The following is a 21,275-nucleotide window of genomic DNA, read 5'->3' as shown; positions in this document are numbered from 1 at the left end:
ATCTGTATCTTTGATGACACAACAAGAATTCACACCCGTATTTTCTGGCTACAGAGCCTGAGCTAATATTAACCACAAGATTATGCTGTCTCATCACAGACAGGGTTAATAGTGAATTTTAAAAATGTATTTTATTGTAAGAAAATGTAATAATATTATATGAGGTAAAGAAGTAATCATAAATTTGGATGGAAGAAGCATATTAGAACATTCTAGAACTGAATAACAATACAGATTTGTATTAATAAATCTTACAATAATAAAAATGATAAAGAAGATTTTTTCTTCTAATTTAAATCTCCATAGTTGTATTATTCATCATCCTGTTTATCATCATCCTAATCATCAAATTGGGATGAAGTCAGACATAGGTGCTGGATAGAAACATGCAGAAAACATTTAGATAGCTATGAAGACTTCGACATTCTAATTTTTATAAGCCTCTCCCCAAAGAAACACAGTCAGTGAATCACTGAACAACGTAAACAAATCAATTTTTTAGTTACTCAAGAATTCTCTTTATCCTTAATCCCAGGTGACTTTCCCCTTTGTTCACTCCACCATGACGGCCATTTGTCCCTCAAACTCCCACTCTCCCCTTCCCTCCAGAACTTCTGACGCCCTCTTAAGTCTCCTTACCGTTCCTTCTCAGCTAAATGTCCTCACAGGAGGCTTTTCTCACTCCCTCTACATTATTTACTCTCACAACACTCTGTATTCACCACAATAATCACAATGGACATAGCACATTTTTGCATTCTCAGAGCTTAGGGAAATGACCAGCACTCAAAAGTGTTTGCTGCATACATAACCACAAAAGTCATTCTATCCAGGCACAGATGTAGAATATGTGGTTTACCTAGTTATCTCCAGATTACAGTTTTCTTCTTGTTTGCCATCAATTAAGTAGACACTAGTGGATGTCTCGATAATTTTGTGATAAGAATCAAATCAAATGGCCATAGAATACTGTACAATAATCATTATAAAAGGAAGTCATGAGTATATAGACTTCTATAGAAGCAAGTCATTTTCACATGCAAGGACAAAAGGTCAAATCAATTCAGATATCCTTGACACTGGCCTTCTCTCACTGTACCACAGCATTATCAAGCTCAAAGTTCACCTACTATGTGCTATATTTAAATCCAAGAAATAGCCTCAGGGCCTAAATATTCTAATTTGTGTTTAAGCTCAGATTTGTCATGTTGAAACTATAGGTAAGTGGGCTTCTATGATGAGCAGATCTTCATACAAGCACAAAGGTATGGAAGCACAGCTCAATAAGAGCTTTGTAAAACAACGGGTGAAATGCTGCTGATTAGATAGTCACTGATGGGATTCCTGAATCACTAATCCAAAACTGACATTTTCTCCTTTTATTATTAGACATTCTCATTCCACAGCTATAATCACACGCTTCTGAGTTTCCAGGGAACTTTATACATCTTGACTGGTAACTATTTGCATGCATTTTAAGTAACTGTGGTCATATTTACCATCATGATTCCAAAGGAAAGGCCGTCCTGTACAAAAATGTCCTACCCTTGACATCATTTCTACACTCTCCCTACAAATAAATACCTTCTGATGATAAAAACAGATAATAATGAATGGTTGCCAAGTTTCTTCTCCTCCGGACTGTCATGGAAGATTAAGTGTTAAAATGATGAACTTGGCTATAAATAAAAGGGATTATTTCATTACAAATAAATAAAATTTGTCATTTTATAACATGAAAAACTACTTCATGTCCAAATCTAGAAGTAGAAAAGAGAATTTCTATCTAATATCCTACCTTGAACTGAAAATTACTTAGCCATATTAACTTGGCTTTGGTTCCACATAATATAGCAAGTCCCTAAAAACAAAAACAATACTTCTCTGATTCTGGAAGTCTATGTGTCACAGAGTGCAAAGTAAGAAAAGGAAGTAACTGGTTTTAAAATAGGCTTGGTAAGTGACTCAATTACATTATAATGAACTCCTCTCGACATATCTTTTGTTCTAAAGGTAAAATGCGAGTTATATTTGAAAAATATTAAAAGTTATGGAACAAGCTGATTTATTCTACATTGTCTGAAATAGGAAACCCTGTTAACTGGAACTTATGTTCTTTATTAGAAAAGTGTTAAATTTCCAAAGCCGATGATGCTAATAAGCAACTTATTGAATTTTAATTTTTGAAAATTAACAATCTAATTATAAATTCAAAGTTTCCCCCTTAGACTATAAATATTTTGAGAGCCAGATCTATGTCTTGTCTTATTTAAGGTTGTATCACAGAACACCACAGAATATCTGGATTATACTAGGTACCCAATAAAAGCCCAATGAACAAGACAACATTTTAAAGAATTCCTACTGTGCTTCACTTTCTTTATTATTTCAGACAAAAGGTTTACAGAATGTATCATTTGTAGTTATCCTTAGCAGTCAAAAAGAGAACTAATGTCAGTGTTAAAAAAAAAAAAAAAAGTACCTTCTCTTGGCCGGGCGCGGTGGCTCATGCCTGTAATCCCAACACTTTGGGAAGCCAAGGAGGGCGGATCACGAGGTCAGGAGATCGAGACCATCCTGGCTAACATGGTGAAACCCCATCACTACTAAAAATACAAAAAATTAGCCAGGCGTGGTGGCGGGCACCTGTAGTCCCAGCTACTCTGAAGGCTGAGGCAGGAGAATGGTGTGAAACTGGGAGGCAGAGCTTGCAATGAGCCAAGATCACACCACTGCACTCCAGCCTGGGCAACAGAGTGAGACTCTGTCTCAAAAAAAAAAAGAAAAAAGTACCTGCTCTTTTACCTTAAGATGTTCTGCTTTTTTATTAAGCTCCAACCACTCTGATTTCAATAAAGGAAAATTTGATCTGTCTCATCTCAAAATTGTTGAACCATCAACAACAATTCAATCTGCATCTCAATGATTCAATTCCACAATTTTGCCCAGATAATAGTAGCAGTCTTAGATTTCATAAAAGATCACAGTTCCCACCAGAGTAATTAATAATCAAAGAGAAGACTGTATCTTAAGTAAAAGTCAGAAGTACTTAGCAAGAGACATGGCTATAGAAAGAACACTGGCTTCAAGCGTCAAGATGGGTTTGAGCTAAAATTTAGCACTTACTAGCAACGTGATCTGGGCTCATTTCTCCCTGAGGCTTATTAGCAGTGTCCTATATTAAATGGGGACCATAAAGTATTTACCTCATGGGTTTATTATGGAAAGTAATACGTGACAAGGTATGAAAAATCTCTTGGCATAGTGACTGTTATATAAGCGGGCGACCAATAAAGTTTTGTTGAATCAGAATGTAAAAGGTCACAAAACCAGAAAAGTCACTAGCCCTTTTCATTAAAATGTCTATGCCTACAGTGGTTTATGGAGATTACAGACCAAAAGGCCCACAGGAATTTGGAAATGACATAATAAATAAACAAAATAAAATTTGAAAAAGGTAAAGCTGCTAAGCAAGGTATGTTGACAAATTACTTTTGTTTATTCAGTGGATTAGGACTTAACTAAGGGACAATTAAGTTGTATATAATAAAATATTAAATGCAAAAAATGCATATATGAGTAAGGCAGAAGTCTTTTCCCGACTCAATTATTATTTCAAAACTCTTAGACTTATGAGCGACACAATTTATGTGGTATCTTCCAGTCTCTCTTCATTTTTCATTTTCCTCATGCTAATTTAATTTTCATTATTTACCTTGCTTTCCTTCTCATTGACAGCTAGATAAAATTTTTCTTTAAATTTTTTTCTATATCTTATCAATGATAACTTTGTTTACAATTTAAAATATATACATGCCAGGTGCAGTGGCTCAGGCCTGTAATCACAACACTTTTGGAGGCAGAGGCAGGTGGATCGCTTGAGTCCAAGAGTTGGAGACCAGCCTGGCCAACATGGCGAAAGCCAGTCTCTACAAAAAATATAAAAATTAGTCAGGTGTGGTGGTGCGAACCTGTAGTCCTAGCTACTAAGGAGCCTGAGGTAGTAGAATCACTTGAGCCCAGGAGTTCGTTGGAGGCTGCCTGAGCCTTGTTCATGCCACTATACTCCAGCCTGGACGACAAAGCGAGACCCTGTCTCAAAAAAAAAAAAAAAAATACTCTCAGACATTTTGGATACAAATGACTAGGTCCATCCCATAAATTAAAATTGGCTTCAGATTAGGGGAGTCGTTTTGTTTGCTGCAGGTGATGTTAAGGGAGAAGTGGTAGCTAGGATGAGATAGAAAATGTGAAAGGTGGTCATCTGGGTAACTATAAGCATTTGAATTTGTCTCTCAAACAGAAGAACTGAACAGGTTGGTCTGAAATCACCCACAGGTAAGCTAGTTCTTTGAAACGAAAGTACTACTAAGCATACGTATGAGAAATTTATTTTAGAAATTAGAGATCCACATAGCTGTGCCACTCCTAAGGAACATGAAAGCAATTTGCTTTTTAAAAATAACATAAACAGGCCAAGCACAGTGGCTCACACCTGTAATCCCAGCACTTTCGGAGGCTGAGGCGGGCAGATCACCTGAGATCGGGAGTTCGAGACCAGCCTGACCAACATGGAGAAACCCCATCTCTACCAAAAATACAAAATTAGCCGGGCGTGGTGGCTCATGCCTGTAACCCCAGCTACTCAGGAGGCTGAGACAGGAGAATTGCTTGAACCCGGGAGGCAGAGGTTGTGGTGAGCCGAGATCGCGCCATTGCACTCCAGCCTGGGCAACAAGAGCAAAACTCCTTCTCAAAAATAAATGAATGAGTAAATAAATCTAATAATAAATAAATAATTATGAGAGACAGTATGTAAATGTGTGTGTGTGTATGCATGCACACGTGTGTGGCAAAAGACATGGCATCTATATCTATCCTTTTATGCCACAGCACTCTTTTTGTTTTGGCTGCTAGAAAGCTCAAATCAAAAAAAAAAAAAAAAGACTCCTTGGGCAGATGAGGTGAGAGGACAGCTTGAGCCCAGGAGTTCAAGGCTGCTGTGAGCTACGATTGCACCACTACACTCCATCCTGGATGATAGAGTGAGAACCTATCTTTATTAAAAATAAATAAATAAAAATAATGAATCAAAACACAATTGCATGGATCCTAAAATATTTATTTTCTCGTTTCCAGTTAGGACTTTCTTCTTATTTATACTTTTCCAGATAATGCACCTTTTCTTCTATACACATTTTATTATTATTAACTTGAACATGTTCTTATAAGATATTTCAAATCAGGGCCAGTCACAGTGGCTCATGTCTGTAATCCCAGCACACTGGGAGGCCAAGGCAGGCAGATTGCTTTGAGTTCAGGAGATTGAGACCACCCTGGGCAACATGGCAAAAACTCATCTCAAACAAAAACAAAAACAAAAACAAACCAAACAAACAAACAAACAAAAACAATTCCCAAGCTACTTGGGAGGCTGGGGCTGGAGAATCACTTGAACCTAGGAGGCAGGGGTTGCTGTGAGCCAATATGGCACCATTGCACTCCAGCCTGGGCATCCAAGTGAGAACCTGTCTCAAAAGACAAAAAAAAAAAAAAAGAAAAGATATCTCAAATCATTTTTTGAATGAGGCAATACATAAATGAAATAAAATAAACATTTGTACTAAATTTATTATCAAGTTGCTGCCACTCCTCTTCCTACACTTAAACTAACTTTAAAGGCTTGGAACTGGGATTACCAACAAAATTTCAGAGCGTCCTCAAAAAGCATTATGCACCCCTCCAAAAAGTGAATTTTTTAAGGTCCATCCATTTATTTAAGTCAATGGCCCTGTGTATACCCATATTATTTTTTTATGATTCACATAGGAAACAAACTCATTATTCTTTAATTTCCTGCAACCACAAGAATAATCAAGTAATTGAAAGGCTGAATTTCTCTGGGAATACTCACCCTCCCCCACATCCCCGCCTTTTCTTTTGTATAATGGGATCCTGGCCAAGGATCTTGTATATACAAAGAATTACACAAAAGAGAAAGTCCAAAGACAAGCCTCCATTGGGATTTATTTACGTCACTGAGGCCCTGCTTATTCCTGACCTAATTTGTAAATACAAACATATTTTTAAATAATATACAGTTTAGAAACTGGAATAATGAAATAAACTTTATTCTATATTTTAATAGTCAGGTTTATACAACTAATATGAGCAGAATTCCAGAAATGATTGCTATTTGATGTGTGTTTAAGTTTTATTTGCCAAAACTCCTTAATGCCTTTAATCCCCTCCTTGTTACCAATTAACAGCTGCAATGATAGAAATTACAATTAACATTCCAAAAATGATCATCAGTCACAGGTTTCCATGACTATAAAACACAGATTGTTTTCCATAATTCCAATCAGGTTTTCATAAAAATATAGCTTTCATGGCACACAAATTTTTCATTCATTTCAAAAGCAACTATTCAAAATTTTAACTATTAAAAGTTACTATTAAAAAAATCTCAATGAAATTTCTACGTTGTATCTGTGTGCAGTATTTCTTACCAAATCCCAAAGGTATTACCAATGAATGTTTGAGACCCCACACTCAATAAAGAAAGATAAAAAAGTATGGGCTCTGATTTTCCCTGTGAATGTTAAACCCAAAATATAGGCTTCTTTAAAGAAATAAATCAAACACTGAATTACTTGTAGACTGTCACAAATAATATCCATAAGATGCATATGTTTGACATGAAATGTTTCTAACCAGTATTTAACATTAAGGAAAACTACAGAATTTAATTAGAAAATTAAAAAGATGAAACAGACAATAACCCTGAGGGAGAAGATTATAGGATTTTAAAAAATCAAATTTTTCTAAGTTATTTTGTAGATATAATAAATTAGCAATTTAGATGATAATCAAACTTCCATTAGAACTAGAAAATATAGGGGAAAAAGGTAAAAAATATACTGTCACCTCGGTGCTATCAGTGCTTTGTTCATCTCTCCATTCTGGATTTGTAGCATTATAGTATAATTACATTTTTACATGTCTGTTCTTCCAGCAAGACTTTGATTACTATGAGTGGGGAAACTGTATAATTTTAATTTCCATATTCACAGTTTGTAACACAGGAGAAGCTCAATGTTTTTGGAAAAGAAGACCTGAACCTACTACATTTAAAGCATATTATCAAGCATTAATAATTTAAAGAATTAAATTTTTAAAATATTTTTATATCTAATTTGAAATAGATCAGTGAATAAAAAAATAAAGCCCAGTAAAATATCTAATTATATGTTAGGATGTAATAATATGATAAAGGGGAAATTTAAAACAACTGGGGAGGAGAAGACAGAAAGCTATGTAATCAATGAGGCTGACATAACTGGCTAGTAATCTGAGGAAAAAAATGGATCAAAATGTATGCCACATACTATCATTATAATACTAATATCTCTAACTCCCTATGTGTATTTGTGCATATATGTATCCGTGGGTTTATAAACACACACACATATATAAATTAGTTCACTAAACATTAGCATAAAATAGAATTGAATATTTTTTGAAAGATGACAACTTTTTAAACCTAGAGTCAATAAAAGAAACAAAATAATATAACTTTTACAACAGTTTGAGCTTTAACACTAAGAAAAGTAATAGTCATCGTAAAATAAAAAAACAACATATTGCAGAAATATGTTTATCAAACATGAGATAAAATGTTGATTTGTATGTTACATACAGGGGATAAACAATCTGACAGAAAAACAGAAAATCAAGAAGAAAAATACCTCAAAAACATGAACATGCACAACAGGAAATTAAATTATTAAAGACACATGAAGAAAAAAAGAACACACACGCATTTTATTTACCAAAGCAATAAGCAATGCAAACTGAAACAACACTGAAGTTCCACTTTATATTTATTGAATAAATACAAAAAAATATTTTAAAAAAGCAACAACGATCACTGTTCAGCGTCTCAAAAAGTGAAACTGAAAAACCCATACATTATTGTTAACAATTTATATATTTATATTAGAAAGCAATTTGGCAAAGCACTTCAAAAGCCATTTGTTAAAATCTACATCCTTTGACTTATAAAGATATGCAAAGCCTTTAACCTAATAATATCAGGCCAGAAATTTCAAACTGAGTAAATAACTCCAAAAAAAAAAGGCAGATTCAAATAGGTGTTTGTGGTGCCATAATTTGTAATAGCAAAACTTTATAAATCTGTCTGTAACACCATAGGAATGATGAAGTAAACTACAGATTATCAGACAACCACTCCTGAAGGAATATCATAACATCATAAATATAAAGGAATATCTTAAACAGAAAAAATATATATTATTTTTAAAACTTCCACTGTCATTAAATTTTTTTACCTTTCCCCACTAATGTAGGTCCCTCTTTGTTTCTCTGACCAATAGTAGTAGCCCATTGATATCTATCTAGGAGAAGCAAGATGGTTACAATCAGCTTTTGTTTGTTTACATTCACCATGTGGACACAGGCTTCAGCATGCATGAGCTTTCAAAACATTGAAAACTCATACATAGCTTTGGAGAAAAGGTAGGCTACCCCCTATATCTCTACATTACCTCCAAAATACAGTGCTCCTTCTACTTTTACTTTCATTAAATGTAACCAAAAGGAGAAAATTTGTTCTGCCACAATCACAGGTGTTCACACAACTTTACCAGATCAGCCACTGTGTTGAGACACAACTGGTGTGCCAGAAACAAACTAGGAAGTGGTGTGTGAGAGGAAAGAAAATTAAAAGTTGTTAAACATATTTCTTCAGGCATTCAACATAATCTGTTGTTCTAATTATTTTCCTGGCATTTATGCAGCTGAGTTAATTATTATACAAACTAAAGTAAAACTTTAGGTTGCCCCAAAACTGTTCCTTCATTATTCCTTTCATGATGGAATTTGACTACCCACATATACCACATACATATAAATGCATTATATGATGAAATTTTCTACTTGGAATAGTATGCCTCTGGGTCTTATATTATCCTACATTTCTCCCAAATACCAAACCATTTTATGCTTCTTAAGATCTGTCAATAACTGGAAGACTACTTCCTCAATACTTCCCTTCTAATTGGAACAACTGTGAAAATTGCACAAAATAATTTAAAAATCAAAATGCCAAAATCAGTGCTAGTAACGAAGACAATATACACAGTTTGGATGTGGAAACAAAGTGCCTGAAATCCTCATATTTCACGTAGAGTATCAAAGAAGTCAGGTTATTTATTAATATTAAATTATACAAAATTTAGACTCACAATCTTTTAATGCATGGTTCACCTTTTAAAATATCAGCCAGTAACACCTCAGACAATATCTTTTTAGTCTATTTTTCCTAAATAATAGTGTACTGAGAGAAACACTTGAAAACACAGAGGAACCCTGATCTATTCACCCAATTAGGCATGTGAGGACTGTTTTAACAGCTCACATTTATAAAGCACATATAATGTTCAGACACTCATTTAAACTGCTTTCAATATATTCATCCATTTAATCCTCACAAGAACTTTCGAGGTAGATATCTTAATTAGTATGCCCATTGTGCAGATGAGCAAACTGAAACAAAGGAATGAAGAGCTGAGTTTCAACCCAGGCAAATGGCTCCTGAGCCCATGGCAACCACTTGAGCATCATTCCAGGTGTACTGTGACAACTTCTATGCTATTTCCTGTATGACCTCTCTCAGGTTCCACTATAACAGATACTTGACATGCCCATGAAGCAAAAACATTATGGTGATTCAACAGAAGTCTGTTAAGCTGCTCACGCAAAAAGAATTCATCTTAATAATCATGATTTCAACTCCAAGTATGCTACCGGAACACCTTAAATCTTAACATCTTAAATCATAATACATAAACTCTTAAATCTACTAGTCTGCAATTCTGTATCTTTTTTATCTAAATGGCCCTCAACCTACTAAAAGGAAGTGAAACCTGCAAGCATAAAAATAGTAAAGGAGAAGGTATGAGTATCAAGAATATTAGAATTGTAAATTACTTTTCATTTACCTCTGAATTAAGTACAAGTGTCTGTGCAACATGCACCACAAGGCAAGAAATCTGAAGGAAAAAAAAATCTCTTAATATGAAGAAAACTTAAATATTATCTGGGCTCTCATTAGTAAGTATCTTGAAAGCTAATGTAGAAGATTTAAAAAAAGAGATAAACATTGGAAAAATATCTGGAACAAAATGAAATAGTGAAACCTATAGAAACCTACCTACATGAATCAACTAAAATTTCCAAGAGAGTTCTGTGATCTGAAATTTTACTTAATTCAAAATCACAGGAAAATGAAAGCAAAACAAGATCATGTGAATCCACCTATAGATGGCTGAGAATATATCAAAATACAATGGTGGGTGCTGGCAGAGGTCTAGAGCTTAAACAAAGATGTAAACAGAGAGATAAAAGTCTTTCCCAACTTTCTCTTCTTAAAAATGTGAGAACAATGGCCTGGTCAGGAGAGAACAGGAAAAATTATTCATCTTCCATTACTGGGAAGTATTCTGAGCACATTCCCATGGTGCCATCTCTCATTACCAGCTACTTAATTCTTCATTTATTTTTCTCTATTGTAAATAATCAGTTGCCTAGGCTGATTTTGCTACCTTTGCTTTTTCAACTCTATTCAGGAGAATAATGGGAAAATAACTCATCTTACAAGGAAAAGAAATATAATAATATTGGTTTCAGAATACCAGTGTGAAACAGGAATGCTAAAGCAAGAGAAAAGAAGGAAAGAGAAACACTCACCAGAAGGTGAGCCACTGAAGGACACTGCTTTCCATGAGTGGGTATGGACTGCTCTACTTGGCCAGACTTGAGAAAGAGGCCCTTCCCTTGGCAGGAGGCCCTTGGCTCCTGGAGTCTCTCAGAGGTGCTGCTCAGCTAGTCCTCCCTGAGAGTGGGCCCTGCAGATGAGGGCTGGACCAGGAACCTGCAGTTGCACACTTCTCTGTGACTGAGTGGCTAAGCTCAGTAGGGGACTGTTAAAGGCATAAGAAGCTGGCTTCCACCTTGGGTCCACTATGTGTTCTAAAATTTAACACTGTTTATAATGAAGCTATTATTTTGATCTCTGTCTTGTTCCTATATTTATTTCTTAGTGACTCAGAACACAAAGAGAATGGTATCATAAATAACACCCTAGAATCCTAACAAATGTAAAACTAATTTGTTGGCTGGTTTCCCAAATTAATATAACATATGGAGAGCTACATTTAAAAAGCTTTAAGGAAAAGAGGAAAACTACCCAGAGGTACAAAATCTGAGACTGGGAATGGGGAGTGGATCTTTCAGCAGCCGGATAGACTTGCAGAGACGCGTTCTGTTGCGAGGCGGACACGAGTTCCATCCTAACAGTGCCGTAGCTTCCTGTGAGAACTAAGGAACTGGGCCTGGCTCCCCTTATGTGTAAAACGAGGAGGCTGTACCAAACCATTTCTAGGGCACCTACAGGCTCCAGCATTCTATGATGGTATAACTAAAATTAACTAGCTTTGGCAGCACCTTCAAAGTGAAAAATGAAAACGCACATCAGTCCCACATCACAAGACTGAAGTCAGCCAAGAGCCAGAGCCATCTCACTTTAAGAAAGAAGAAAAAGCTGTTGATCTGCAATAGGTTTAGAAACTGCTGAGGAGGGAAAAAATTATAATAAGGAATTAAAATAGGACATTGACCTCTGTGAAAGAGACCTCAGAAAAATAAGTGCTGGGCTAAAGGAAAAGTAGCTTCTCTTTGTATTATTTTTCAGATAGATATGTCCTTAGAAATATCATTCATAATGTTGAACTCCCAATTGCTCGATGGTGTTAGTCTACTACCAAACCCCAATAAAGTCCCATATTAGCTTGCGGATGAATTACGGCTCTTAGGGTTTATCTGGAATCCAATGTGATACTATAGATTGGTTGGGCCAAACTCCACAGAAAATGCCAAGAAACATTTGAGCCAGGCCAAAAAGTACTGAAACATTCCACTGACACAGAACCCACAAGTCAACATGAAGCTTTCACTGGAAGATACAGCCTTTGAGTGAAGTTTTCCAGGGATCCAGCCAAAACTCATAGAATATTGAAAAAACCTCTCAAATCTAAAATGGCTCCAAATGGAGGTTTATATAAGAGGGGAATTATGCATGGAAATTTATCATTCACAATCAGTGTTTTCAACTACTGATTCAATTACATCAGAGGATTTTAATTCTTCCTGGAAGTTCATTACAAATTACAGGTAACTGCAGTCTGAACAGACCTGTGTATTTTTAAACAAGTCAATTGTTTCAATGAGATAAGTACATTATTTCCAGCAGACAGATAATTGTTTTCTTGTTCAATTGCATTACATTTGTGTATCCAGGTATAAAATGTTACAAATGGAAAATTACTAAGAAGCAAAGCAGTCATTAGTGTGACTTATAAATGGAACAAAGTTGTCACAAAAGTTTTACTCTTGCTTTTTTATGTTTCTGAATACATACATATTATTATTTTTTTCTCTCTCTGTTTTTTGTTTCAGAGACAGGGTCTTACTCTGTCCCCCAAGCTGGAGGGCAGTGGTGTGATCATAGCTCACTGCAGCCTCAAATTCCTGGCCTCAAGCAATCCTCGCTCCCATCTCAGCCTCCTGCGTGGTAGGACTATAGATGTGCAACACTAAGCACAACCTTTTTTTTTTTTTTTTTTTTTTGGTAGACACATGACCTCACTATGTTGTCCAGGCTGGTCTTGAAACCATGACCTCAAGCAGCCCTCCTGCCTCAGCCTCCCAGAGTGTTGGGACTTCAGCATGCCACCACGCCCAACTAATTTTTTTATGTCTTGTAAAGACAAGTCGCACTATGTTGCCCAGGCTGGTCGCAAACTCCTGGCCTCAAGCAATACTTCTGCCTTGGCCTACCAAAGCATTAGGATTACAGGCATGAGCCACTACACCCACCCTATTTTAATCTCTTATCTATCAGATTGCAGAGCAAACAATAACAGCAGATCCTTGGGTTTATATAACCAAATATTACATTATACAAATGGAACTAAGAGGTCAGCTGATCAACATGAATGGCTAAATGCCTTCTATATAAATATAAACAAAAATAAAATGAATCCAAGGGTAAATTATTAAACTTCACAAGAAATCCAGAAATTGGGATCTGTGGAAAATAAAAATAAATAATTTTAAATTATATCTATTGTAAATCAACAATATTTCTAGCATTACTTTGTAGATAGAAGAATTGTATCTGAAAAGTCTATGTGTGATTCTTGCTGTGACACTATTCCCCAAGAAAACTCTTAACTGTTAGTTGTCCTCAATAAAGAAGCTCTAAAGCAAATTAAAACAAACAAACAAACAAACAAAAAACTTAATGACAAAAAGCAAAATCAGCACTTTGGTAGTTCAAGGCAGAAGATTGTTTCCTGATGGAAATTTTACATTGTAGGTGATAAATGACAAAGAATGGTCATGGAGAGTACCCCTGCATACCAGAAAGTGAGAAGACAATTATAATGTTAATTAATATCTAAAACAACGCATGATCCTGGGGGAAAAATAAGTTCTATTTGATAAAAAAAAAAGTTGGTTGTTAGTGCTAGTAGTTTAATGCCTTTGAATTAAAGTTTATGACATCTATTTCTGTTTCACAGTTTCTATGTCAAATACATGATATCAACATACATGCATATTTTTAAAATAGAGTTCATATTTTCTCCAAACTATTTTTTGGAAATTCACCATATTTCAAATTGTACAATTAGGAAAAAAAGTTAGCCATCTATAATTTAACCATCACATAATGATCAAATACCCAAAACTGACATTGGATATAACCTAGAATAATGTGCTATTCAAAACAGAAAGTATTCTTGCATAAATTAAAAATGGATATTGTGAGATTGTATGATGTTAACATATCTAGAAACATACGAGGAGATGCAAGAGAATTTTGAATGAAGTATGGTAAACACAGGACCATTTGAGCCACTGATTCTTCCCTTTGTTTTCAATTACATAATCAACTCTAAGAGAAGATTTTAGAGTTGGAAGATTTGTAATAGAATAAAATTTCTGTAAGAACCAAAATTTCTTTATGGTGTTGATATTAAAAGAAAAATGCTGCTTATATTTTTTTCTTTTTTACAGTTATATTAACTTAATGCTACATAAAATGGGGTTAGGTCCTGTATTAAGAGATTTTCTTTAAAAGTCACACCTTTAATATTTTGTGAAGAAAATTTTTAGTCCAAAGCTGCTTCTAGACAAGATTGTATGTGTTTTGATTTATTTAATCTATTGCAGTATTTTGATTGATACCAAATAAATAAAACATTCAAAAAAGGGATATAAAAGATGATTTGCTTTAATGTTTATTTTCTGAAGTTACTCGAGGCCATCTTTGCAGCTTAGAACAATTTTCAGCCTATAGATATTTTTCTCCATAACTTTTGAGTTGTAAGGAATCCTACAAATTCTTAATCCAATCTCCTCATTTTTTGAAAAAGGAGTCAAAATCCTAGGAATTAAAAAGTCAAACCTCAGTCTCTATATCTAAGTGCAAAGCCAAGATTACAGCAAATAAATCCTAATTCCTGGTTCAGTTTTCCTTAAAAGGCTTTGTCTCAAGTGGAAAATGAAGAAAAAACAATGTCTAGAAATCTCAAATATCTGAAGTACAACACTTAAAGCTAGGGAAAAAGGACTGAGTAAATTTTTGGCCTCATGGAGCTCATATTCTGGTGCAAGAGGCTGACAAACCAATGTCAAGAGAGCTCTGCCACCAATATTTTTATACACTGGCTCATCTTTCTCCTCTAGCCCCATAATTCCCACCTGAAGAACCTCAGTCAAATCCTTGCCTATGCTTGTCTCTCTCATTCACCTGTGAACTCTGTTCTGTCACGTAACTTCTTTTGCCCTACTTGTAGATGATTCCAAGATGCAACATCCAGCCTCACCCACACAAGCTACCTACCTCACTACAGCTGCTTACAGTAATTTAACTTGAATCTCCAATATCACTTCAGAGTCAACAAAATCAAAACCAAACATATTTTCCATCAAAATTGACTGCCCTTTTCAATTTCTCCATTCCCATTCCTAAGTAATTGTTAATTCCTTTCTCACCTCCTGTGGCTCCCATATCTAGTCAGTCTCCATATACTACGCGTATTAGTCAGGGTTCTCCAGAGAGAGAGAGAAAGAAAGGGAGACTGATTATAAGGAATTGGCTCACATGATTAAGGGGTCTGGCAAGTCCAAAAACTGCAGAGCTGATTTCCCAGTTTTGAGTCAGAAGCCAGAAGGCTACTGCAGAACCAGTAATGGTCAATGTCCCAGTTTAAAGACTGTCAGGCAAGAGAATTCTCTCTTACATAAGGGGGGTCAGCCTTTTGCTCTATTCAGGCCTTCAACCAATTGCATGAGGCCCATCCCCATTAAAGGGGGCAATCTGCTCTACTCAGTCTACTGATTTAAATGTCAACCTCATCTAAAATCATCCTCACAGGATCACCCTAAGTAGTGTTTGACCAAGTATCTGGGCAACCTGTAGCCCACTCCAGTTGACACAAGAAATTAACTATCACACTATGGTTTTACTTTTCAAAAGTTTCACGCCCTTTTCTCCAGTCTCATTACTGTCTTCTCGGTTCAGGTCCTTATGATGTAAAACAACTCAGCCCCACACCCCTACACCCTTTAGTTCAGGCATCACTGCGTACGCTGTGGACACATTTATTTTCAGAAATGTTTTTTATCTTACCATCCCTGTTCTACTCCTTAACTTATAATGACACCTTACTCTGAATAGATCGAATTCTTTTTCTTATTATATATTGCTTTACATAATCCAGCACCATTTGGCCTACTGACCTTTTTCTTCCATCATCTCATAATTCAGAACTTCCATTACAGTTTGGCAATAGCTTAAATATCTTGTTCAGCCACCAATGCCAATTCGCTCCTCAACATACTCCCTTCTCTGAAAGCACTGTACATTCTTCTTTGCCTATTCCATCCCAATCTCATCCATTTGCCCAGGTTTGTCTGAAGCTTTACCTCCTTTTTGAAATTTCTCCATTCTCCAAACCATATATATCATTTAATTTCCTAATCCTCATGTGCACATAAACTAAACAAAATCACTGTTCCTCTACACTATTCTGTCTTGAACTCTAATTTATTAAGATTGTACATCCCTCTTTCTCGTATCTCCAATCTTACCCCACTGCCTCCAAATGTACACCTTCTATTTATCTTGGGCTGAAAAGCTTTGAATCTGCATGTGCCAGGCACTGTGCAAGGCAATGGATATATAAAGAGGTATTACTCTCAAGAAATGTGCAGTCTTATATAAGAGATGGATAAATATTCAAATAATTATGGAGGAATGTAATGCATGCTAAAACAGTGGTAGACACAAAGCTTTAAAAGAATATAGAGAATATAATAGAAGGAGAAAATAGGTTATCCTGGTACAATGATGTGGTAGAGGATAAATTAACAGAAGGAAGACAGAAAAAGGCATTTCAAGTATTGAGAATAACCAATGCAAAGGAACAGGGATGATGATGAACATAATATATGTGTTCACGTTATGATGAAACATTTACACATAATGGCAAACATACTGAGTATAAAGAATGAGAGCCCATATACAATATGGCTGCAAAAAAGAGGATTAAATCCATCAAAAAAGTGACAGGTGCAGAACTCCAGAAGTAAAAATGTCTGTAACAGTGAAAATGCTAAGTCCATGACTTGAGTAGGGCTGAGGAGAAGCAGGCCCGGCTGGAGCATGGAGCCAAACCACTCCTGACCAAGGACAGTGGAACCCCCTAGAGTATAGGTGAAATTGTGTTTGTCCCTCATCACTGATCCTAAAGAACAAAAGATTTTTCAGAAATTGTTTGGCAACAAACCTCAACTTATCTGGCAGCATAAACTGACCTACACAGATGTGAGGCTATTTCATGTTTTTATTTATCTCATTTAAGATTAAGATCTATGAATTTAACTGCAGAAATACTATTTTTTGATTATAGGGAACCATCCCAGACCCCATTAAAGGTGATAGGTAATATGGGGGTATATGGTACTTTTGAAAACCTAATACATTTTTTAAATCAGACTACCTTTTTAAAATCTGATAAATTCTTGATTCCAAAATGCACCTCAACTAGGGTTTTAGATAAAAATATGGGAACCTTAGGTTTTGAGGTTCCACAGAATCTGTCAGATGCACAAAGAGGTCTATTGTCCAAAAAAGGTTTCAGAGTCCATGAGCGATCCATTTAGAATTGTTGTTTCAGATAGAGAATAAGTTTTCAGTTCCCCATACTTCCTATTATTGACAGCGTTTGTGACCAGTGGCAGAGTTTGTTTTATTTAAATAATATTAGTTAAAAACAAAAACTGGCAATCATGAACTCTTAAATTAACCTTCCCTCCTTATAATGCCAAGAACACCACACACACACACACATACACACACACACACACACACACACACACAAAACTATAAAGCAACATTCTCTTTGCCTCCTATAACCTTAATAGATAATTTCCTGGAATTGTCTATTCAAATAGAAAATTAATTTCCATGCACAGCTGGAAATACCACACTGGCAAGCAAGGAAAACATCAAACACCAGTAGATTAAATAACAAGTGGAAGAACTATAAAGACTAAACAAAACAGAATTTGCTCAATAAGATGGTCATATGAGAACAGCTGTTTGCCTGTTTATTTAATGTATGAATACATCTTTAAAATGAAGTTGCAATCATCATGGCAGCACTGGATCCAGAGAAATAATTAGGGGATTAGATGATTCAAGAAGTGTTACTAGTGTTGTGGGAAAAAAGAGAAGGTTAGCATCTCTCTTGTTAAGAATCGAAGAGGCCCTTGGGCCTATTTTCATAGCACCTACCATGGTTTTTTTTCAGTTTGGGATAATGGGAAATTTCTGGAGATGGGACAATGGTGAGGGTGGCAAATGGTGTGAATGTACTTAATGCCACTAAAGTGCACACTCAAAATATGTTAAAATGGTAAAATTTAACCACAATGAAAATGATTAATTTCAATAGGATAGAAAAAAGGTCTTATAAATCAATAACAAAACAGAATAGTCTAAAAGAAAAATAACCAAAGGACACAAACAGAAATTCCAAACATGGGAAGAAAATCCTACAGAGATATGTAAAAAAGCTCAAAACTACTAATAATCAAGAATGCAAGTAGAAATGACTACAAAATATCATGTTTAATCGTTATAATTAGCAAAGATTTAAAAGATTGACAGTTAATAAAGAAGCAGTTTTTCTAGACCCACTAATAAGATTAGGCTGTACTTATACATCTCCTTTCTTTGGCTTGGACCTACCTCATGGGTGTCCCTTTCCACAGTGACAGCCATCAGGAAAAATCAGGCTCATCGTGCCATTTGGGACTATTCCCTGATGCTGTAACTGCTTCAAGCAATAAGTTACATGGCCGATACTCAATTAAGAAGCAAAGTAAAAACAGAATAATATGCTTTGCACGAACACTTTAAAAACAAAAAAGAGATAAAACAGAACACCACCTTCAGGAATTGCCAGGCAGAAAGGCAAACAAGAAGCATAACAAGGTGGGAAAGACAAAACCTCACGTGGTAAGTCGGCCCCCTCGGCCCTGCTGCCTCAATTCTCAGGTAGTCAGAGAAAAAAAAAAATCAGCTCATAGAGCAGAACTGACACTGTATAAATAGCAACAAGGAGAAAGTTCAATATAAATCAATGTGTTATGAGAGCAAATATAGAGAAAAATATTATAGGTGAGCTTTATATTGCAGGACTTCCTAATGAGTGAAAGGTGGAGTTCAAGATATTAGGAACATTTCTAGATAAGGCATAACAGATTTCCAAGTAGCATATTGTGTTATAAAGCATGGCGCTACATCTCTTCCATCTTTGACAAACGATACCCCCTTTTACTTCAGTAAATCTCCCTGTACACCACAAGCAAAGGGAGAGAATAATTTAATTGTATGACTAATTAATTTATCATAAAGAAGGAAGTAAGTGGCTAGCTTTTAAAATACCTGATACTAAGTAGGAGCTCAATAAATATTTGTTGAACTGAACTGAAACAAATGGTAGAAGCTAATGGCGATTTGTTGTATCTATTGATGATATGTATTAGATTATTGTTCCACCTTTTCATCTGACTTTACCTAAGATCTTATCTCTACAGAGAGCTATAAATATTCTGTTCTTTTCCCCTTGGTATTACAAGCACCAACTACCCATCCAACACGGTGCTCAGAGACTCAGCAAAGATTATCTCCCCAGAATCAGCACCTTTGATCCAATTTCTGGTCACCAAAATATAGCAATTTTTGAGCAAGGGTGAAAAATTGTAAAAGATGCATAGGTAATTAAACAGATTATAACAAGAGACCCCTGATGATAGATAAGCTGCCTCAAGGAGACCCACTCAAATAAAATGAGAATCAGCCTCTTTCAGTTTCCTCATCTGTAAAATGGGAGAAAAAGTCAATCAGTGGCTTTTAAGCTTTTTCAACAGCTACTCATACTGAGAAATATATATTAAATACAATGCACATATATATAGAAACATGCTTATCTATATAAAACTCATGCAGTCTCATAAATTAATACTAAATCTTACAATGTGTGTGCACTCTGGCATGTTGTATTTTAGCCTATTCTATTCCATTGTTGAATTGCAACCTACTAAATTGATTTCATGAGCACTGGACTAGATGATTTCTTCGCAGTGCATTAAAAGAAAAATCGTGATTTTACTTAGAAACATTCTAAAAATACCTACCATCCCCAAATACTATTTCCTTAATGACATTTCCAAAAGCAAATTCCTGAGTGAAATGATATAACCCCTACAACATCTTTACCTTCCCTTCTCCTCACAGTAAATACCCACGATCCTTTCCACTCCACTGCTTTGCCAGTGATTTTCCCAGGGTGCATGACTACTACCAAATCTGGCAAAGTAAGTGAGCACAAGAGGTTTTGCAATAAAAGTTAAACATCTACCCAAGGAACTCCCTTTTATCCATAACAAAGTGCATTTGAATATTTACAAATGCAATAGCTACGCAAAAGTCAGAATGATATTACGCAGCAGCAGCAAGCCACATCAATCTTAATTTTAATTAAATGAAAGACACTACTAAGAAGTTGCATTCTCCCTGCCAAATATAAAGGATTTGCTCCCTGAAATAAAAAAAATTAACTTTCTAGAATAGCATTTACCATCACTTGTAGATTTTCCTAAACCACCACCTTCTACTGTGACATCCCCCCGGGTTCATCCTACCTCATTTCCAGGAATGGACAGGAATCCCTGGTGAAAAATGAGATGACTTTTGCATCAAGCAATACTGTACAATCACAATTAAGGGTTTTCTTCTAGCACATAGCTGGGGAAAGACCTTGTTTATGTCTTCTCGTCATAGCTTAGAAAGCACCTATAACGTCTCCTCAAGGGCAGCAATACAATCTTGACATAGAATCTAACAGTATTTGTGTTTGTCAATGATTTCAAAATGCTTTACTCTAAATCTTTTCTCAGTTTTCAAGTTTACAGTGCAAGGAAGAAATTAATGGATTTGGATATTTTAATCATTATAGTTTATAAAATGTAAAGCTGCAAATTCATAAGTTTTCAAAACATTTCAATTCATAAGTATCAAAGAAATACAAATGTCAAAAAAATTAAATTCATTGTCATCTTGTAATCAAAGAATTCTGTGTAGTTTACAAACTTGGCAAGCCACATTTTTATTTTTAATTTCTGAACTACTAATTCTGGAGGAAAAACAAACACCATTAACTTCCCCTTCAGTCACTAGCTGTCTGTGCCATGTGTGTTTATCGTTTCCTGCCACAAGGAAATACATTTGAAACAAAGAATGATATTCAAAGAGAGTTCTCTGGGTTTGTCTAAAATCATTCTCTCAGGAATTGAGAAACCGTGTAAAGAAACATGATTAAATTATGATACAGAGTGATAAGACTATGGAGAAAACCTTCACATTTTTTGTCTTATTACATTATTTCATCCAGTGCTTACCAGGTCTGCAAAGATTATTTAATGAATAAACTGAGCGTAGTCAAGTTAAGTAACTTTTCTTCACCCACACAGCTAATAAATGGCAATATATCTTTCCTTCCTTATGATTTTCTTAATTTTTTTTGTATAGCTTACTTTATTGTAAGAATACAGTA

General features: G+C 35.3%; 1 protein-coding gene and 1 pseudogene across 1 annotated transcript in view; one reads left to right on the top strand and one right to left on the bottom strand.

The window, feature by feature from the left end:
• Window positions 1-21,275, bottom strand: part of HDAC9 (histone deacetylase 9) — an 857,715-nt gene that overhangs the window by 797,024 nt on the left and 39,416 nt on the right. The window lies entirely within an intron of this gene.
• LOC115935494 (uncharacterized) lies at window positions 17,869-17,961 on the top strand (annotated as a pseudogene).

The sequence above is a fragment of the Gorilla gorilla genome, chromosome 6 (assembly GCF_029281585.2).
Source record: "Gorilla gorilla gorilla isolate KB3781 chromosome 6, NHGRI_mGorGor1-v2.1_pri, whole genome shotgun sequence".
NCBI classification, from domain to species: Eukaryota; Metazoa; Chordata; class Mammalia; order Primates; family Hominidae; genus Gorilla; species Gorilla gorilla.
The sequence above is the reverse complement of the archived record's forward strand: the minus strand, read 5'-3'. Positions and strand labels throughout refer to the sequence as shown.